The sequence below is a fragment of the Trachemys scripta genome, chromosome 8, assembly GCF_013100865.1.
Source record: "Trachemys scripta elegans isolate TJP31775 chromosome 8, CAS_Tse_1.0, whole genome shotgun sequence".
Lineage (NCBI taxonomy): Eukaryota > Metazoa > Chordata > Testudines > Emydidae > Trachemys > Trachemys scripta.
The window spans coordinates 49,942,699-49,962,884 of NC_048305.1; the positions used below are offsets into that span (position 1 = coordinate 49,942,699).

Here is a 20,186-nt window from a genome sequence, read left to right on the forward strand (position 1 = left end):
CAAGATTAGAAAGGCAAAGGCACAAAATGAGCTCAAACTAGCTACGGGAATAAAAGGAAACAAGAAGACTTTTTATCAATACATTAGAAGCAAGAGGAAGACCAAAGATAGGGTAGGCCCACTGCTTAGTGAAGAGGGAGAAACAGTAACAGGAAACTTGGAAATGGCAGAGATGCTTAATGACTTCTTTGTTTCGGTCTTCACTGAGAAGTCTGAAGGAATGCCTAACATAGTGAATACTAATGGGAAGGGGGTAGGTTTAGCGGATAAAATAAAAAAAGAACAAGTTAAAAATCACTTAGAAAAGTTAGATGCCTGCAAGTCACCAGGGCCTGATGAAATGCATCCTAGAATACTCAAGGAGCTAATAGAGGAGGTATCTGAGCCTCTAGCTATTATCTTTGGAAAGTCATGGGAGACGGGAGAGATTCCAGAAGACTGGAAAAGGGCAAATATAGTGCCCATCTATAAAAAGGGAAATAAAAACAACCCAGGTAACTACAGACCAGTTAGTTTAACTTCTGTGCCAGGGAAGATAATGGAGCAAGTAATTAAGGAAATCATCTGCCAACACTTGGAAGGTGGTAAGGTGATAGGGAATAGCCAGCATGGATTTGTGAAGAACAAATCATGTCAAACCAATCTGATAGCTTTCTTTGATAGGATAACGAGCCTTGTGGATAAGGGTGAAGCTGTGGATGTGGTATACCTAGACTTTAGTAAGGCATTTGATACGGTCTCGCATGATATTCTTATCGATAAACTAGGCAAATACAAATTAGATGGGGCTACTATAAGGTGGGTGCATAACTGGCTGGATAACCGTACTCAGAGAGTTGTTATTAATGGTTCCCAATCCTGCTGGAAAGGCGTAACGAGTGGGGTACCGCAGGGGTCTGTTTTGGGACCGGCTCTGTTCAATATCTTCATCAACGACTTAGATATTGGCATAGAAAGTACGCTTATTAAGTTTGCGGATGATACCAAACTGGGAGGGATTGCAACTACTTTGGAGGACAGGGTCATAATTCAAAATGATCTGGACAAATTGGAGAAATGGTCTGAGTTAAACAGGATGAAGTTTAACAAAGACAAATGCAAAGTGCTCCACTTAGGAAGGAAAAATCAATTTCACACATACAGAATGGGAAAAGACTGTCTAGGAAGGAGTACGGCAGAAAGGGATCTAGGGGTTATAGTGGACCACAAGCTAAATATGAGTCAACAGTGTGATGCTGTTGCAAAAAAAGCAAACATGATTCTGGGATGCATTAACAGGTGTGTTGTGAGCAAGACACGAGAAGTCATTCTTCCGCTCTACTCTGCTCTGGTTAGGCCTCAGCTGGAGTATTGTGTCCAGTTCTGGGCGCCTCATTTCAAGAAAGATGTGGAGAAATTGGAAAGGGTCCAAAGAAGAGCAACAAGAATGATTAAAGGTCTTGAGAACATGACCTATGAAGGAAGGCTGAAAGAACTGGGTTTGTTTAGTTTGGAAAAGAGAAGACTGAGAGGGGACATGATAGCAGTTTTCAGGTATCTAAAAGGGTGTCATAAGGAGGAGGGAGAGAACTTGTTCACCTTAGCCTCTAAGGATAGAACCAGAAACAATGGGTTTAAACTGCAGCAAGGGAGGTCTAGGTTGGACATTAGGAAAAAGTTCCTAACTGTCAGGGTGGTTAAACACTGGAACAAATTGCCTAGGGAGGTTGTGGAATCTCCGTCTCTGGAGATATTTAAGAGTAGGTTAGATAAATGTCTATTAGGGATGGTCTAGGCGGTATTTGGTCCTGCCATGCGGGCAGGGGACTGGACTCGATGACCTCTCGAGGTCCCTTCCAGTCCTATAATCTATGAATCTATGAATCTATGAATCTCCAGGAAACTTTCATGGAAGTACTCTGCAATCCGTCACAGAAGGTTTCTGGGAAGGACTGCCTTATTTCTTCCCACCCCACTCCAGTATTAATTCGCCTGGCATCATCGCAGTAAACAACATGAAGTCCTGATCTGTACCTGGATGCTTGCAGCAGTTGTTCCCTTGCCACCTCTGTTACCCTCAGGAGCATATCATCAGCTAGGGTTACCTATGGGAGACTGTGGCAGTTTTCATTTAAATTGCTCGAAATGCAAACAGTACTGCCTGTGCCTGCCGCTCCCCCGACCTCCTGTCATTTTCTGCCATTCACCCAAGCTTTACAAAACATGGCCATAGTTTGGGTGGCAAGGTCAGAGCTGACCTCAGAAACCTCAAGTCTTGGGCACTAGAGAGCAGCAGCAATGGGGAAAATAAGGAAAATGTTGTGGTGACCACATGCCACGGCAAGCACTCCCCCTCCCCCACCCCCCCCAATGCCGCCTCTGCCAAGGCTTGCAGTTTAGGAGATGGAACACTGGTCCCGGACCTCCAGACAACGTCCATGTTACAAAGGGAAGGTGACATGGCCACCCTGGCCACCTATGGTTCCACTGCGGGTTGTCCATCCAATGCTGCAGACGGTCCGGTGCCCCTGCCCCCAGACCATACCCATCATAGCTGGGACAGCAAACTGATTCAATTGTAGAAATGAAAATGTTCTGCTTTACACTTGCGTGGATTCAGGGGAGCGATTTTTGTATAGCAACTGTGCACTAGACCCTGGGTCTGAACTAACCATGGTTCCTTTCTGCTTTGCATGGTTTACAGCTGAAAGCGTGGCCTTCTGTTCTTCTTCCACACTGGAAGAGAAATTCTCCCAGATAAGATGAAGGCAAAAGAATGCATGATGACATGTTTAATGAGATAATAAATGCCTCCAGGACAGCTCTCTGAAAAACTGGACTTGGACATTATGAGCATGACAGGAGCCCCAGAGAATGAGCATGGCACACAGTAGGAGATGTTGAGATGTCTGGGTGACCTTCAGGAGAAGCATCTTAAGGCTCAACTCCCTCTGCAGAACGGCATTCCAACATCACTACATTCCTCCTCTTACCCTCACACATGTTCCAGTAGGTGAGGGGGGCCAATGCAATATCCCTTCCTCTCAATCCTGGGGGAGAGTGCCAAGAATAACAGCTGCACATATGCTGAGGTATGATAGGCAAGGCCGCTGTTCTTTTAAAGATAAGATGAATGAGTTTTCCCCTCCCAATTTTATTCCACCGTCTTCCCAAGATTTAATTCTTGTGACAGATCTTTCGGTGTCTATATCTGCGTGCAAGGAAAGTCCAGATCTTGAAAATGAAATCTTTATTAATTCAAAGCAGAAGGGGAAGAGAGGGACAGGGAATCTGAGACACCGGGGGTGATGTGCATGGAAAAGAAACGTAGCAGTCACATCAAGGTTCAAATTATGGTAGGCCCAATACAGAAAAGGAGTGGACATTACTGTGGATCATTACTAAAACTGGTTTTCAAAGCCTCCCTGAGTCACACTGCTCCATGCTGAGCTCTTCTTATAGCCCTGGTATCTGGCTGCTCAAAATTAGCAGACAGCCTATCCACCTCTACATTCCACTCTCTCCCTTTGCTTCACAGATATTATGAGGCACTCAGCAGGCAGCTATAACCATAGGGATATTTTTTTCCACTGAGGTCTAACCTAGTGAGCAAACTGTGCCAGCGACTCTTCAAATGGCCAAAGGCACCTTCAACCACCATTCTGCACTTGCTGAACCTATTGTTAAACTGCTCCTTGCTGGTATCCAGGTGTACAGCTTCATGGGCCATGAGTGTAAGAGGTAGGCTGGGTCTCCCAGGATAACTATTGGCATTTCAATGTCACCAATAGTAATTTTGCGGTCCGGAAAGGAAGTCCCTGCTTGCAGCTTTCTGAACAGACCTATGTCTTAAAGATGCATGCATCATGCACCTTCCCAGACCATCCCATGAAGATGTTGGTAAAAAACCTCCAATATTCCACCAGTTCTTGCAACACAATAGGAAAGTATCCCTTTCTGTTTAGGTACTTTTTGACAAGGTGGTCTGGTGCCAAGATAGGGAAATGCATGCCTTCTTTTAATACAAATATGCCATCTATTGATCCACCACAATTAGGGAACCCCATTGTGGCAAAACCATCCACTATGTCCTGCACATTGTCACTATCCTTCTTAGCAGAAGACTAAAGATTAATGGCCCTGCATACCTGGATCACAGCAACCCCCACAATAGATTTACCAATTCCAAATTGATTCCTCACTGACTAGTAGCAGTCTGGCATTGCAAGCTTCCACACAGAATTTGCCACTCGTTTCTCCACTGTCAAAGCAGGTCTCATTTTAGTGTTGCTGAGCAGCAGGGCTGGGAAGAGCTCTACACACAGTTCCTCAAAATTCTGCAATCACTGATCATCATCCCATAACTGCATAATGACGTGATTCCACTAGCCAGTGCTTGCTTCTCAGGACCAGAACCAGTGCTCCATTGTGTTAAGCTGCTGCACAAGTGCGAACAGCAACTGGGAATTGTTTCATTTCAGCAGGGCTACTTGAAGGATGCAGCGGTTCCTCTCGCAGCTCTGGAAATACTGCAGGATAAGGGGTGTAGTGTTTGCGACACTTGCCACAATAGTACACAGCTGAGCAGGGTATATGCGTCCCTGCAGATGCCGTATGCACAGCTATGCCCACTTTTTGAAAAAAAGGCATGAAATATGGATTGCAGATGAAATCATGGGATGTTGAAGCCACATTCCCAGCCACCCCTGCGAGAATGTTTTGGTCCCATGAAGCACTTCAAGCCCTTCCCAAATCCTCACTGCTCTCTGCATCGATGCAAGCGCTGCTAGTAAGGACACACTCCACAGACACAAGGAGTGTGGTGTGGACATACACAACCGACTTACTGTGGCAGCTGGATGTCAACTTAAGTTTGTAGTTGAGACATGGCCACTGTCTCTTGGGAGAGGCCAGCTACTGGAATAGTAAAGCCTTCTGTCAGTCAGACTGAGTTGCTTTGGGCTCAGGATCAGAATGGCAAAAGTGATGTAGGTTAGTACTGAAGTCTATGGCTGGAACAATATCTGAGAGAAGGGTTTTACAGCTTGCCAATGAACTATGCATCTCTAACCACAATCGTGCATTCACCCTAAAAGGTAAAAGCATGACAAAAAAATTACATATTTTAGTTTTACAAGCACTTAAAAATAAGCAAGCATCAGCAAAGCCAACATAAAATGGACAGCTGTACATTGGTTAACTGCATGCTATGGATTAATTGACAGGCATAAGGGAAAAGTCTAAGGGCACGTCTACACTTACCAGTGATTGACGCTGCGGCGATCGATGCACCGGGGGTCGATTTATGCTAAATCGACCGTAGATCGCTCTCCCGTCGACTCCTGTACTCCACCGGAACAAGAAGCGTAAGGTAAGTCGACAGGAGAGCATCTCCCGTAGACCCAGTGCAGTGTAGACCCTGCAGTAAGTCGACCTAAGCTAAACTGATTCCAGCTACATGAATAATGTAGCTGGAGTTGCATAATTTAGGTCGACTTATCCCAGTAGTGTAGACAAGGCCTAAGAGACAAAGTATCCACTTCATCTGTGCATAGTTGCTTGTAAAACATTTGTTAGTTTGGTAACAGGTTGCTAGCAAGTGCTGACCTGTGTGCTACCTCAGATTTTCACAGGTCTTCCAACAGAATTCAGAATACTTGTTTTGTAATTGTAAACTCAGATGTGAGGCAAGAATTTCCTGAACAGTAACCAATTTTGCACTAGTGAAAACAAGTACACTACAAATGAAACCAAGCCCCTTCTTTTAATACAAATATGCTGCTTTTACTTTCAGATCATCTCTTTCCTGTTTTTACCACGGCTTGTGCAAATTGACCTGTCTCTTGGTATGTTCAAATCAACATGCAAGTTCTGAAACACTGTATGGAAATGGAAGCACCGCTCTCTTTCAATTCTAAATGAAAGATTTTTTTATTCAGAAGAGATGTAACACTTTCCACAAGTACACTCTTCATAAACAGTATTGGTTTCCACTGTTCCGTGGACACAAGGAGATCTCTAATTCAGTCAGAGCAGGCTGCTGCACAGCATGTCTCTTTCAGCAGCATCGGGCAGCCTGGCCGCAGACAATCAAGCTTCCCAACCCAGGAGCTGTGGAAAATCTATGCCAGACTCACATTTAGCAGTTTGGAGAACAATGCTAAGCTTCTGTCTATGGTGACATTCGGGAGGGATGCAATCACTTCCTTCCTCTGAATTGCATTTACATGCTTTCCGCAGATGGCAGGCCAAAGGAATTTTTATGGATCTGAACCAATCCTTCCTCCCAATAGCTCTCTCTCTTATCTTCCTTCCAGTATATCTCATTATTATGAGTAAGTGGGAAACAATGCCATTGTCTTCTCCGCCAGCTCCCCAGACTGTGTCGACTATACTTGTCCCTTTAACTTAATATTCACTTCAGACACACTGAAGTGAATTTAAAAAACCTTAGCACACTGAACCCCTGGCAATGCAGTAAATCGTTTGTTTCATTCCAGGTTCGGCAATCCAGAACAAGAGTTTGGGATAAAGTGATTATGGTATGCAATAAAATACAAAAGACTAAAGTAACTTGAGCATTATTTGCTTTATAAAAAATCCTCTTTCAAATTGTATAATCAAAACACCTTGAAAGAGTGCTGCACAATCCTGTTTAGCTGCAACAACCCCGATGTTATGGGTAACATTTAGCTGTGTTTAACAGGGATCCATTGTTTTATGAAATATAATTTGGTTTGGTTCAGATTTATTTTTAAATGACTCCCTGCTGTGCTGGGTATTTGTTTGTAATTCATTCCTCAAAGCATCTATGTAATTCTATTTCCAGATTTATTTTGTTTGGCTAAATGGCTTGTTCTTTACGGGTACTTTCAATTAAGTCCTACTGTGTCCTCCAAAGCAAGATCCATCTTTTACTCTGTAGGTACAGCACCTAGCACACGGAAGGCAGTAGGAACAATAATAATCAGCAGCAGGTCAAGGTAAACACCAACGAAGAATGAGCAACTCTTCTTCAAAGATGTAAAATAAAGGACACAAGACTAAGAAAAGTGAACTGTTCGACAGTGAGTGCACTGTTTAATATGCAGCTTAGCATCAAGGTTTTATTATTGCTTATGGCTGGGCCGCTTGATTAGACTGACCTGAAGCTATTGGATTCTAATCCTTTTTGACCCAGACCATAGTAGGAGAGAGGGTGTGAAACCTATAGTACAGGGTGTTGATACTAAAGTGATGGATACAGTATAGAAGCATACATAAACAAAAGCTTTTGTTGTTATAAAGCTAGGAGCGTGACTAGTTCTGCATCAGTGCTTCCATTTCACTCAAAGGTGAAACTGTTTGATCAAAATCTTAAAATTGAACGCTGTAAGGAAAAAAATTAGTTTTATTTTTCCACCTCATTTAAATACTATAGAATGTTAAACATCTGTGGTCTTGTGTCACTTGTGACAGGCAAATATATACAATCTGAACAAGCACCAGCTTTATAAAACTGCAGAAGTTGCTGTAGCATTGGCAATGTTACCTGTTAAAAGGAAGGAAAGGAATAGGTCTATAAAATAACGTTCAAACAAGAGGCTATAGTATACTCAGAGTGGGGTTTTCAAAAATCTTCAGTGTGGGCCTAATTCTGCTCCCAGTGAAGTCAAAGGGAACTTTATTATTGACTTCAATAGGAACAGAGTTATTTCAACGAGTGCTTTTGAAAAATCCCACTCAAACCACACACTTTAGAAGAGCCTATAACACCTCCTGTTTATACATATGGATTTCACACATACCTGTGCATATATGGGCAAATCCATGCAATAAAACTATAGAACCACATGAAATATATCTTATGGGCCTCAATCTGCATTTTAGTCCTGGCAGAGATGCGTTAGTGGACTGTGCCCACTAACGCATCTCTGCCAGGACTACTTCCAGTATTGAAACCCCTCATCAGATTCAAAGAGCCACTAGTTAAACTACTAGCAATTCCTCTGCAAAGGATATTCCTCTATTTCCATTGATTCTGAAATGTTGTCACGAAAAATTCTAACCAGCTGATTTCCAAGAGTTAGGTGTAATTTGTTCTAAGATATTTTTGTTTTAAAGCTTACAATAGTAGCTGTCTTGTACTGACAGAAGAAGAACCAGGCTAAAGCATGGTATGCATTGTTATTCCTCAAGGATGAGCTTTTAAGAAACTCTCAGTGTTGGCATTAAACCAATACCAATTGCTTTTGGAGAAAAAAAATACACTCCCAACTTTACAAAACTTCAAGGTAAAGAATTACAGATATATTGGGTACGTATTAACTAATTCATTCAAAAGATTTTATTTTAAATAAGAGTTTAATTGTTAAGTGGTGTTGATTTATGGAGTCTAAGCTGTGATTGCAAGAAACTGGCGTTCCAGTAGTCTGTGTTAATTGGTATCAAAACTGTAGATCAAAATTAAAAAGGCCTGCCCCAGGTAAGTTCAAAGTTCACTTCCTGCTAATGGCTAATGCCAGAAATTTCATTAGGAACTAAAATTTTTGCCTGGTACCTGAAGGGAAAACACACATTTACCGGTTAATTCAAATTCTTGCTATCAATCAATAGGTTTCAGGGCCATTACACTTCCAGGGCATTCATTCCCCAGTCAGTTCAGAGCACAGTTCAAAACTGACCTCATTTTTTAAACCCAGGGACTTTGTCATTTCATCCCACTCTTGCTCATCCACTGGCAGCCTCCTGTACCAACCCTGAAAGCTTGTGTGGAGACAACAGTCTTGTCTTCTGTAGCTCCTATTATTCTTGAACCACACCCTTTTATCTGCTTCACTTTACTTTCCATCTTTTTGCAAATCTTAGGGAGAGGACATTTTTGCCCTGGTATATGCCAATTTCTTTGTCTGCCTTTATTAAAACATGGTATAACTATATTTTCCAAATGTCCAGAGGTTGGCCAGGACTGCCCAGAAGTTTTACACATTAGCCAACCGGCACTCAGTCCCAACCAGAGCCATGGGCTCAGTTACTTAAAAATAAAAATGTGAGTGATACAAGAAGGCAGAAGGCTAGAGGCTGCCCACCTAGCCTTTACCTTGACTCGACCCCGAGTCTGCCCTTTGCTGGAGCATGTGACCCAGGGAGTAGATGCAAGGAGAGTAGGCAGAGTGACCACACAACCTGGCTGGCACCGGCAGAGATGCATTGTTTTGGAGGGTGCAGTTCTCCATTCCACCCTAGAATCTCCATATCAGGGCTGAGAGGAACAGAGATGGTGATGCAGAAAGGGGGACCACATCACAGGTAGAGGTGACTTAAGGAATGGGGAGACATCAAACATACTCCATTTCCCGAGGGAAACCTGTGGGCTCCTTTCATACAGATTATGGGAGGATGCTGCCGGAAGGTTGCTGGGGGAGAGAGTAACAAATCTCTCCACCCATATAAAGGCAAATGGTTGGGGGAAATCTGGGGCATGGGGGAGAGAGCCTCCAAAGCTTCTGACAAGTATCGGAACTTCTGGATGTTTACCTGAAATCCAAACTTCATGATGCCTTTATAATTAAGGTATTAATTAAATAATTAAAACCTATCAGGGTGTATACCAACGCTCTGGGAGCAGGGAGCCTTGTGGAAATTCTCCTGGGAAGGCGGTAGAATTGACAGTTGTCTTTAAAACTAACATTCGTAAACTCTTTGGGGTTGAGACTGTGCATACTTCCAGATGGAATCAAGGAATCAATTCTGAAGCACTTAAAGGAGAGGAAAGTGATCAGGAACACTCAGCATGGATTCACCAAGGACAAGTCATGCCTCACTAACTTAATTGCCTTCTATGAGGAGATAACTGGCTCTGTGGATGAGGGGAAAGCCGTGGATGTGTTATTCCTTGACTTTAGCAAAGCTTTTGATATGGTCTCCCACAGTATTCTTGCCACCAAGTTAAAGAAGTATGGGTTGGATGAATGGACTATAAGGTGGATAGAAAGCTGGCTAGATTGTCGGGCTCAACGGGTAGCGATCAACGGTTCCATGTCTAGTTGGCAGCCGGTTTCAAGTGAAGTGCCCAAGGGGTCGGTCCTGGGGCCCGTTTTGTTCAATATCTTCATTAATGATCTGGAGGATGGCGTGGACTGCACTCACAGCAAGTTTGCAGATGACACTAAACTGGGAAGAGTGGTAGATATGCTGGAGGGTAGGGATAGGCTACAGAGGGACCTAGACAAATTAGAGGATTGGGCCAAAAGAAACCTGATGAGGTTCAACAAGGACAAGTGCAGAGTTATGCACTGTTACAGACTAGGGACCGAATGGCTAGGAAGCAGTTCTGCAGAAAAGGACCTAGGGGTTACAGTGGACGAGAAGCTGCATATGTGTCATATGTTGCCAAGAAGGCCAACGGCATTTTGGTTTGTATAAGTAGGGGCACTGCCAGCAGATCAAGGGACATGATCATTCCCCTCTATTCGACATTGGTGAGGCCTCATCTGGAGTACTGTGTCCAGTTTTGGGCCCCACACTACAAGGAGGATGTGGAAAAATTGGAAAGAGTCAACAAAAATGATTAGGGGGCTGGAGGACATGACTTATGAGGAGAGGCTGAGGGAACTGGGATTGTTTAGTCTGCAGAAGAGAAGAATGGGGCTGGGGGGGATTTGATAGCTGCTTTCAACTACCTGAAGCGGGTTCCAAAGAGGATGGATCTAGACTGTTCTCAGTGGTACCTGATTACCTGATGACAGAACAAGGAATAATGGTCTCAAGTTGCAGTTGTGGAGGTTTAGGTTGGATATTAGGAAAAACTTTTTCACTGGGAGGGTGGTGAAGCATTGGAATGGGTTACCTAGGGAATGTGGTGGAATCTCCTTCCTTAGAGGTTTTTAAGATCAGGCTTGACAAAGCCCTGGCTGGGATGATTTAGTTGGGAATTGGTCCTACTTTGAGCAGGGGGTTGGACTAGATAACCTCCTGAGGTCCCCTCCAACCCTGATATTCTATGATTCTATGTATACAGTGCCTAACACAAGGGGGCTCTAAACTTGACTCTGGCCCTGGATGCTACTGTAAAATAAGTATCTGATATTAATAAAAATAGTTTGAAACACATTTTATGTGAAAGACTACACAAACTAAAGTGGTATATTATATCTTGTAATACAATGGTACAATGGGGAATTAAGGACAGAGTTGCTCTCATCACTGAATTTCCTGTCTTTTGTGGTTTAATTCTAACCTTTATTTTATAATAGTTAAAGCACAAAAGAGACCGTGCTTTAACCACATTCTATTTAATAATTAATTGCTTCTTATTAAAATACCAGAGATCCAGAAGAAGAGAAACTTCTACTCACAAATTTAACAAGAACTGTGCAAAGGTATTTCTTTGTGTCCCCATTCACAATGAATACTGTAACAATATGATTCTTGCTGTGCAAGTTCGCATGTCTCAAGTTCAGGAAATAACAGGAACAGTAAGACCTTGGTTATGTTAGCAGTGAACTATAATGTACACTCACTGCAACTCTACCATTGGGCTCAATGGCTGAAAAGTAATGTTGACAGTTCTCAGATTTCTACCACTATGCCAGTCATTAATGACTGAAAAACAGATGACTGATAAAAATGCTTCTGGCCTATCTAATGATTAGCATTGCTGGTCATGCACTGGTGATGAATAACAGTTAAGTAGTTTGCTGGTGTAAATGTTGCCTCAGTTCAAAAAAACCCTTCAACTTTGATATCTCTTTTAAACTCACAAAAGACCCCTAGGCAATTTATAAAGGTCAAGCTTAAAAATGTCCAGTCCCCTTCTTTTTTTAAGAAGGGAAAAAAGACTTTAGATTAAGTTTGTGAAAATAGACTTGGAACCCAAGAGGAAAAAATAGGACCCATTCCTTTGATAAGACTATTCTCAAATCCAAGCTAGAGTGATTTCAGAGCACTGCAGCGGAGGCAGTGGGGAAGAATAGGTCTTTTAGTGCTGAACAATAGCATCAGTGTGGTCAATCAATTGACATAGGAGTATAAAAACATTTAATCTGAATCTAGGAAAGGAAGGATTAAAAATGATGCATTATTGCATCAACTAGTGGTCCTCAAACCAGCCGGAAATCTGGAACAACAAAAAATGCTGCGATACAGTTTCTCCAATTGCACTGCAGATGGGGAAGAGATGTCAATTTTAGTAGTAAAATGGTTAGCCACAGAGGAAGAGGAAAGATAGAAATGGATGGTCTCCTGACACATGATTTATCCCTGCATACACCGAATAGCAGTGGACGGGGAATTTGTGGCAGTTCTGAGACCCATTCATGTCAGCAAGTATCACCTTTACAGGAGAAACCTCAAAAGGTTCCTGGGCCCGGGGAGAGAATAAATGAAAAAATACTGGAGATTTTTTTTTCATAAAAAAGGGATAAAAAATAAAATCCTTCTAAATCCTGTAATTTGCATAATCACATTATCTAGAGGGTCTTGCATAAGGACTAAGGTGTCAAAACACTGAAATTTTAAGATAGCAAGTGAGCCACTAATAATAGAGTATAATTTTCTCACGTAGCTCTCAATAGTTGGACTCCTAGGGCGGTAATGATGAGTAAAGAGTTGCTACATTCAGCTGGGTATTTTCTTTGCTTAATTCTCTCTTTTCATGTAAAAAGCGGAATCCAAGAACGAATATCTCTAAAAGTATATTTGCATTGTACAAATTTAACATGCATTATATACAAATACACACACCTCACTGAGTTTCCCTGAAGACAAGAACACGTCTCATGGAATTACTTTATGCACAAAATTACACCCTTTCAGCAACAGACATGTTACACATACTATTACATTTCCAATCTAGGAACTTTACAAACCAAGTAAGTCTCAAATGTATTTTATGATGCTCTGGGTTAGATTTAAAAAATAAAGATTTAATATTCTCTGTTTAAGAAAATGAGATTGACAAGACTTGCATAGCTCCTTTAAGAGGCTTGAGGAAAACAGAATGGAATGAAATAAAGTGCAGTAACAATATCTTGCTGCAAGGTGCTAAGCAAAAAGTAGAGGAATCTGCTTGAGTGAAAGGATGAAAAGTTGTTGGGCTTTTAAACATAACTAGAAAGAACTTGATGTGGCCAGAGAGAAAAAAAAAAAGAGTGCAGCGGAGAAGAGCTGGGAGCCATCATGTTGACAAGTCAGCTTCTCAGCAGGTCTAAACTCCAAAGCAGGCAAACTCCACAAGGAGGAGAGAAGCATTTGAAGAAATTCTAGGCAAAGGCAGAGGAACTCTGAGCACATTTAAGCATATCTCATTTTTCTGGGAAAGGATTCTCAGATTGCCACAACCTTGATAAACTGTTAATTATGTATTTCAACCGAAGAGTGAAGAGGGAGCCAAACACCAGCCCTCTTGTGGCTGTATGAAGGAGATGCAAGGCAGCCTGGGAGTGAAGATCTAGAATTCAGTGCAGCAAAAGATCAGAGTGCATGATTAGGTTTGACCAGCAATGTCAGGATAAAGTGAAGGCAGACTTGTGAGAAGTGTAACCTATGATAATGACTCAACAGTTGTGAGTAGGAGAGGAGAAACTTGGATAAAGCAGGGAATGGCAGAGGCCCTCACAGAGATGCTTGGAATGGGACAGCAAGTACTACAGCTGCCAGTGATCACCCGGAGACAGGATCTGATTGAGAGGCCAGAGGAATCAAAGGACAGTACAGTTCTGGTATTGTATTGTGAGTACCTCTCTCACACAAGTCTCAGATTACTTTCTAGATAAGCTTTAATTACCATCTAAACAACTCCATTTGAGAATTCTGCATGAAAAATACTGGTTTAATTTGTAAATCAAAACTGCTAGCTGTCTTGAGATTATTTTAAACCCCAGCTTTTGCAACAGACCACAGCTAAGTGGAGTGAAAAAGATAAAATCCTTTGAATTTTTGGAAATCTTAACTGAAACTAAGATTTCAGATTAACAGAACTACAATTAAAATCAGGGCAGGTTGTTTTAGATTAGAGTAAGGGTTTGGTTATTTGGGAATAGCAAGGGAAGTTTCATGTTAATATTAATAACTCTTCCAAATTAATTAATAGCTAAGAACTGCAATGAATCCAGCAAAAGGGAGTCAATTTGCCGATTGTAAATTATCGAAGTCCCATGTGTACTAGCCAGCTCATGTGTACCATATTTATTCATTCTGTGGGAAACAAAATGGATAACCCATGGAAAGTAGTTAATAGAGAATAAGGGTACTTGTAAATGAAGGTTTACTGTAGAATAATTACATGTTTTTAAAGAACATGTAATTAATTTTATTAATTTTTAATGACATTTAGAGAACTGAAATCTGAGATGCTACATAGAAATAAGATGACTGTTAATGGTAATAGGATTGTCAACTGTTGTAATTTTGGCTAAAGAAAGGAAAGCTGGTTTCCTGAAGTAGCAATCCAAAAAGGTGTGTAACACGACCCTTTCTGAAGAGTTGTTTATAAAACCTAGAACAGGGTAACCTGAAATTCAGAGTAAGGAGTCCATGGGAGTTTGCTATCTAAGGGCTGGTCTACACTTAGTCCGGACTTCGGACTAAGGTACGCAAATTCAGCTACGTTAATAACGTAGCTGAATTCGAAGTACCTTAGTCCGGACTTACCGCGGTCCAGACGCGGCCGGAAGTCTCCCCCCGTCGACGCCGCGTACTCCTCTCGGCGAGCTGGAGTACCGGCGTCGATTGTGAGCACTTCCGGGATCGATCCCAGAACATCGATGGCGTGCCTCCGGACCAGCCGGTAAGTGTAGACTAGGGGTTAGTCAGAGTGGCTGGTGGGAAATCATTTCTCTAATATTTCATGGAACAACTTGGGTAAAGGGACCTGCCACACAAACTTGCAACCTGTTTTACCTTCTGTAGGGGACAACTACAATCTTACCAGAAGCCCCCCAGACATAATACAGCAGTGGTGCTGGGAGGGAGATGGATATGGAGACACTTGTGTCATATAACAGCATCTAAATGAGCCTTGAGACCTCCTAAAAAGTCAATTCCTGTGCCGCTCATTGGTAGTTAGATGTTAGCTTCCCAGACTGCTAAACTACCACTGATTTGAAGAACCCTTGGACAGGAACACGGACCAGTTTTCTATTCGCCCAGTCTGCATCTCAGCTCTTCAAGATGTTTTTACAAAGCTGCAAAACGACTTCTCTATCATCTAGTGAATACACAATTAAAAGCATTCCACCCAAATGTCAGATGACCTTTAAACAAAGTACAGTATATAGTCCTAGTGCTTCTCCAGTTAAGAAAACTGGAAGACCTAATTTAAAACAAAAATGCACAATGCTATTGTCAATATATTTTCTTTTTTGTCTTTAAAAAGATACAAACCTTTGCTTAGGCTAATTTACTTAGCATATTCTTCGCTTATCTGCATCTCCTTGCTGCTTATCAAAGTCCTGATATTTCTGCTTGGAAAGTCTTTCCCAAGCTAACCTGCTTATCTGTGGTAATGAACACTCATGCAAACAGGCACAAAATTAAATGGCTTCTTTACAGCGATTATGATAGATTGAGCCCTGCTTAATCTACATAATCAAATTGCTTCTGTGTTCAGCAATAATACCTTTTCTGCTGCCAAGGGAGCAGCCAATGCTCTCCCAAAAGCTCCCTTCTGAGAAACGCCAACTGCAGTGGAAAGGAGGAGGGTTATTTAAGAGGTAATGGAGCAGCAGATGTACGCGGTGCACCTTTAACTCTGAACGTAACAAGCCAGGTCAGAGTGAAGGGTGCCTACCTCTCAGGAGGCATGGAAATATCATGCAGGAGAATAAGATGAAACCAAGTACAAGAGGTTCTCCTCAGGGAACTACCTATATTCCAATTGTCTATCGCAGACAAACACCTTAAATGGACCCTCCCCCACATACATGCATTTTAAGAAGACAGACATTTCTGCTTGCCTAGCATTGTTCTAGAAGTAATGCTTCATTTCCTTTCCCTCAGTAAGAAAGCCATGTGTGTTTCCACTATTTTCTTACGGTGTTTACACTCTAATAGAACAGCAGAATTTATTAACAACTCCAATACTAGAATTGAAGTTTTACATCAAGCTGGCTGTCTTACCAGTGTTTTAGGGAGCATTTTTTTCTTCTGTTAAGCAGAGACTTCTTAGAGCCAGGCATGTACATTATAAACCTCTCAGCTTAGAAGTTAGAGGTATGCGTTTAGGGCAGATGACAGGGTCAGAAGTTCTGGAGCATATCCCTGACTCTGCCATTAACTTATTCTGCAACTCATTGTGGGTAAAAATTTTCTAGACTGGCTTCTAATTTTAGGCGGCCTACCAATTTTCAGAGTTGCTGAGTATCAGCAGCTCCCACCAACTTCAACTGAAAGCCACTTTAGAAAATGTGCATATTAGACTCTCTGTGACTCAATTTACCCATCTATAAAGGGTGAGTATACTTACCAAAACAAGTGCTCAGAGAATTAGTTCACTGATTTATCTAAAGTGTTTAAGATCTCCAAAAGGCATGGTACAAGACCAAAGTAGTAGTATACTAACTACTGTATGTTTAATACAAACTATTACCAAAATGTACAATTTTCTGGCCACTCTAGCGTCTCAGAGGCAGTGCTCTGGCAGGGAGCACTGCGCTCAGCTTTTTGGGAGAGGAATGGTCTTGATCAATCTGGCCAATTATGGATTGGTATTGACAGATGCAGAAGAAACACCATGTCCAGCCCTCTATAGATGGAAAGATGACAGCTGTGACAGAGGATCTCAAGAGGATGGAAAGAGGGAAGAGAAAGAAACTCAGGGCTCCAATGATGATTCAAAGGATTCCTTACACACACACACACACACACACACACACACACACCTACCTTCTCTCGAATCCCTTACATCAGAAGGAAGTGTAAATTAATTTATTTCTGTTAGTTTCAGTGGGCATTTGATGGGAAAGCGGATGCAGATGTTAGGAATCACATGAAAAGCACTTGGTTCAAATGGAGGGAGTTGATGGGAATTCTCTGACACAAAAATGTGCCAAGCAAATTAGGCCAGCCGTGATGTATGGCTGGCATTCTAACCCAATGAGGAAGAGAGAACAACTTCACACTGCGGAAATGAGATTGCTCAGGTGGATGCTGGGTAAGACAAGGGCTGAGAAGTACAACATGAAATGGTACGAGTCACGATGCAGGTAGCCCCCCATCATAGAAAAGCTGAGGTAGTATCAATTGAGATGGCTAGGCCAGCTGAGACAGTGAGGTGCGAGATATGTTGGCAAGAGGGTACAAGAACTAGTAGTTACAGGACAAATACCATAAGGAAGACCCAGAAAAAGGTGGTTTGAGATGCTGAAGGAGGACATGAAGAAGGTCAGTGTCACGTTGGAAGATGCACTTGACAGGAATGCCTGGAGCCATAGAACAAAAGCTGCCAACCCGGACTAACAGGACAAGGCAAAGAAGCAGCAACTTCTGTGGGCGTTTTAACTATCTGAAGGGTTTTTATTTTTCTTGGATCTCAGATTTTGCACTTTAAGTGGATACAGATACTTATACTTTGAGGAAAGCATCAGAACTTAAAACTTGTTCCTCCCTTCTCAGTTGGTAAGGCTACTGAATTAGAGAACGGTCCACAGCAACATTACAGGGAAACAATCAACTCTGGGTAACGTTGGGGAATCCTGAGGCAAAGCAAATACACTGTATTTCTATGCTGCCCTTCATCTGAAGAAGCAGTTTACAAATATAAGCAAGCTAAGTCTGAACACTCATGTGAGGTAGGTAGAGTAAGTTTTATAGATAGGGATATGGAAGCAGAGAGTAAGAGACTTCCTCAAGGTCACAGAAAGTCTGTGGCAAAGCCAGGAATAGAACTTCTTGACTCCCATACTGGGGAGACTGCTACAATACCATCACCTCTTCCAAGCATATTCCATGATTCATTAAAACACATGCCACCTTCCAGGGGCACTCACATAGGTCTGAAGTCTCCTTAGAAAAGAGCATGACATCACAAGAAAAATGTAAGGGAGTGAAGAATAAGGAAACATTCTCCTTGAAAGGGGTATTGTGAATGTAGACCAGCTTTCTGAATCTCCTAGGGTTACCATATTTTGTGCCTCCAAATGGAGGACACTCCACGGCCCCCGGCCCCGCCCCCAGCCCCGCCCCCAGCCCCGCCCCCTCCCCAAAGTCTCCGCCCCCTCCCCTGCTTCCCGCGAATATTTGATTCGCGGGAAGCCTGAAGCAGGTAAGGGGGGTGTGGGGGGAGGAGGCGCGGCCCAGGCTGGCCCCCCGGCGTTTCCAGCCTGGGTCAGCTCGGGCCCTGGGGTGCCGGCCCCGGCCGACCACCCCTGGCCTGCCCAGCACTGCCGGCCCCCGGTGGCCCGGCGCACCCCCCGGCTCCCGGCCCCGCGGGCCCGGCTGACCTGGGTCCCCGCCGGCCGGGGTCCCCGCGGGCCCGGCTGACCCGGCTCCCCGCGGGCCCGGCTGACCTCCCGATTTTCCCGGACATGCCCGGCTTTTGGGGATTTCCCCCCGGACGGGGATTTGAGCCCCCAAAAGCCGGACATGTCCGGGAAAATCCGGACGTATGGTAACCCTAGAATCTCCCTCTCTGCAGCACAATAAAGCAACACACCAAGTGCATTAGTGAGGTTTGAGCAAGATCCACTGCACCATGGCAAGTGACTTGTGTTTGAAAATAAGCATGTGTGGGTACATTCAGAAGGAATAGCACTTAGCTCAGTGATAGCTGGATGTACTATAAAAAAAGATACACGAGGGCCTCCTGGTAAAAAGCAAATCACATTGCTGGCTGACTCACTAAACAGTGCAAGTGCAGTATGTAGAGAAGCATGGGAGGTACTACATTCAGAGGTATAATGCTGAAGCAGAAAAACTCAGCATGTGGCTCTCTAGCCACATGCAGCTTTTCATAGCTCTCTTTCCAAACCAGAAGGTGATGCTCTGGTTGCCACAGGAGAAAAATATGGTAATTTAAAACAAAACCTACGGAGAAATGTGGGAACTAATGACAGACAAAATTAGGCTTCTCAAGAATGGTGACAGACTGAATGCCAGAGAGCTCAGTGAGCTCTAACTATTGTAATAATTGCTGAGCGCACCCTTTATTGAGCTGATTTTTATTGTTACTTTATGATACATTTGTTACATAAAATTTTGCATTTGAGTTGTGTTGAATACTCTAGTAGCGCTCTACAACTCTGTTCAACAGTTTTTCAGCTGCTTACGTTAGAGTGCCACTCAGACTAAAAGCACGATAGAAGTGGGAGAGATCGAGAGCAATGAGAATCAGAGGAAAAGGTAAGGAGAAGTAATCAAAAGGGCACAATTGATCCCTATTGTCTGGAGCAAAGGTGTACATTGTAGTCAGAGGACAGGCTGGCTGGAAATATTGCAGCAAAGAAAAGAAAGGTGAAAGGGAAGCTTATAGATGCAGTGGGTTACTTCAAGGCTTTCACTAGTGGAGATCTGGGTTGAAAGTCACGTAGTTTCTATTGTCCACTTGAGACTTCGCATCCATTTATCTATATAAGAAAGTCACCTCAAAACCTTGCTTATGATCCAAAAGAATATTAGCCCTATTGGTACCCTTACAATTAAAGCAGCCTATTTTTTCCTTTGACTTTAAAGTTAGAGATACAAAGTTCAGATCCAGATCCAAATTCTCTCAACACTAGAAAGTTTTAGTTTGGGGAGCTTGGTTCAGGACCATTTATTTGAAATAGTCTCATGCTATTTATGATTGTGAGGGCACTTCCAGTATACCGTAAACATAGATAAGCAGTTGTTAACTTGCTAAAAATATTACCTTTCTGGCTGCAATTTCTCTGGTTTGTTCTCAGTCCAAATGCTCTCTTCACAAGTTTATAAAAATTCCATTTAGCTATTTGAAATACCCAAGAATAAATCCCCCACCCCCAATTAAGGACCTCATCTGAAAACACTTATGCACATGAGTAAGTTTACAGAGGTGTTTTTTACATGCAACTTTAGAAAGCTCTTTTTAAACACTCCAGCTCAAAATCAGCGTATTTTTCAATAGTCATAAGCTTTAGAGTGAGAAACACACTGAAAGTGCAGTGGTACACTACAAGAGAAGCATGCACTCTGTATATTTGGAACAAAGTTAATTGAAATAGTAACTGAGATAATGTAGCTGGTGCTTATCTCAGACATTATTAGGGTGTGAA

General features: G+C 42.6%; 1 protein-coding gene across 2 annotated transcripts in view; it reads right to left on the minus strand.

Moving 5' to 3' along the window:
* Positions 1-20,186, minus strand: part of COP1 (COP1 E3 ubiquitin ligase) — a 205,685-nt gene that overhangs the window by 34,782 nt on the left and 150,717 nt on the right. The gene's annotated exons all lie outside the window — the stretch shown is intronic.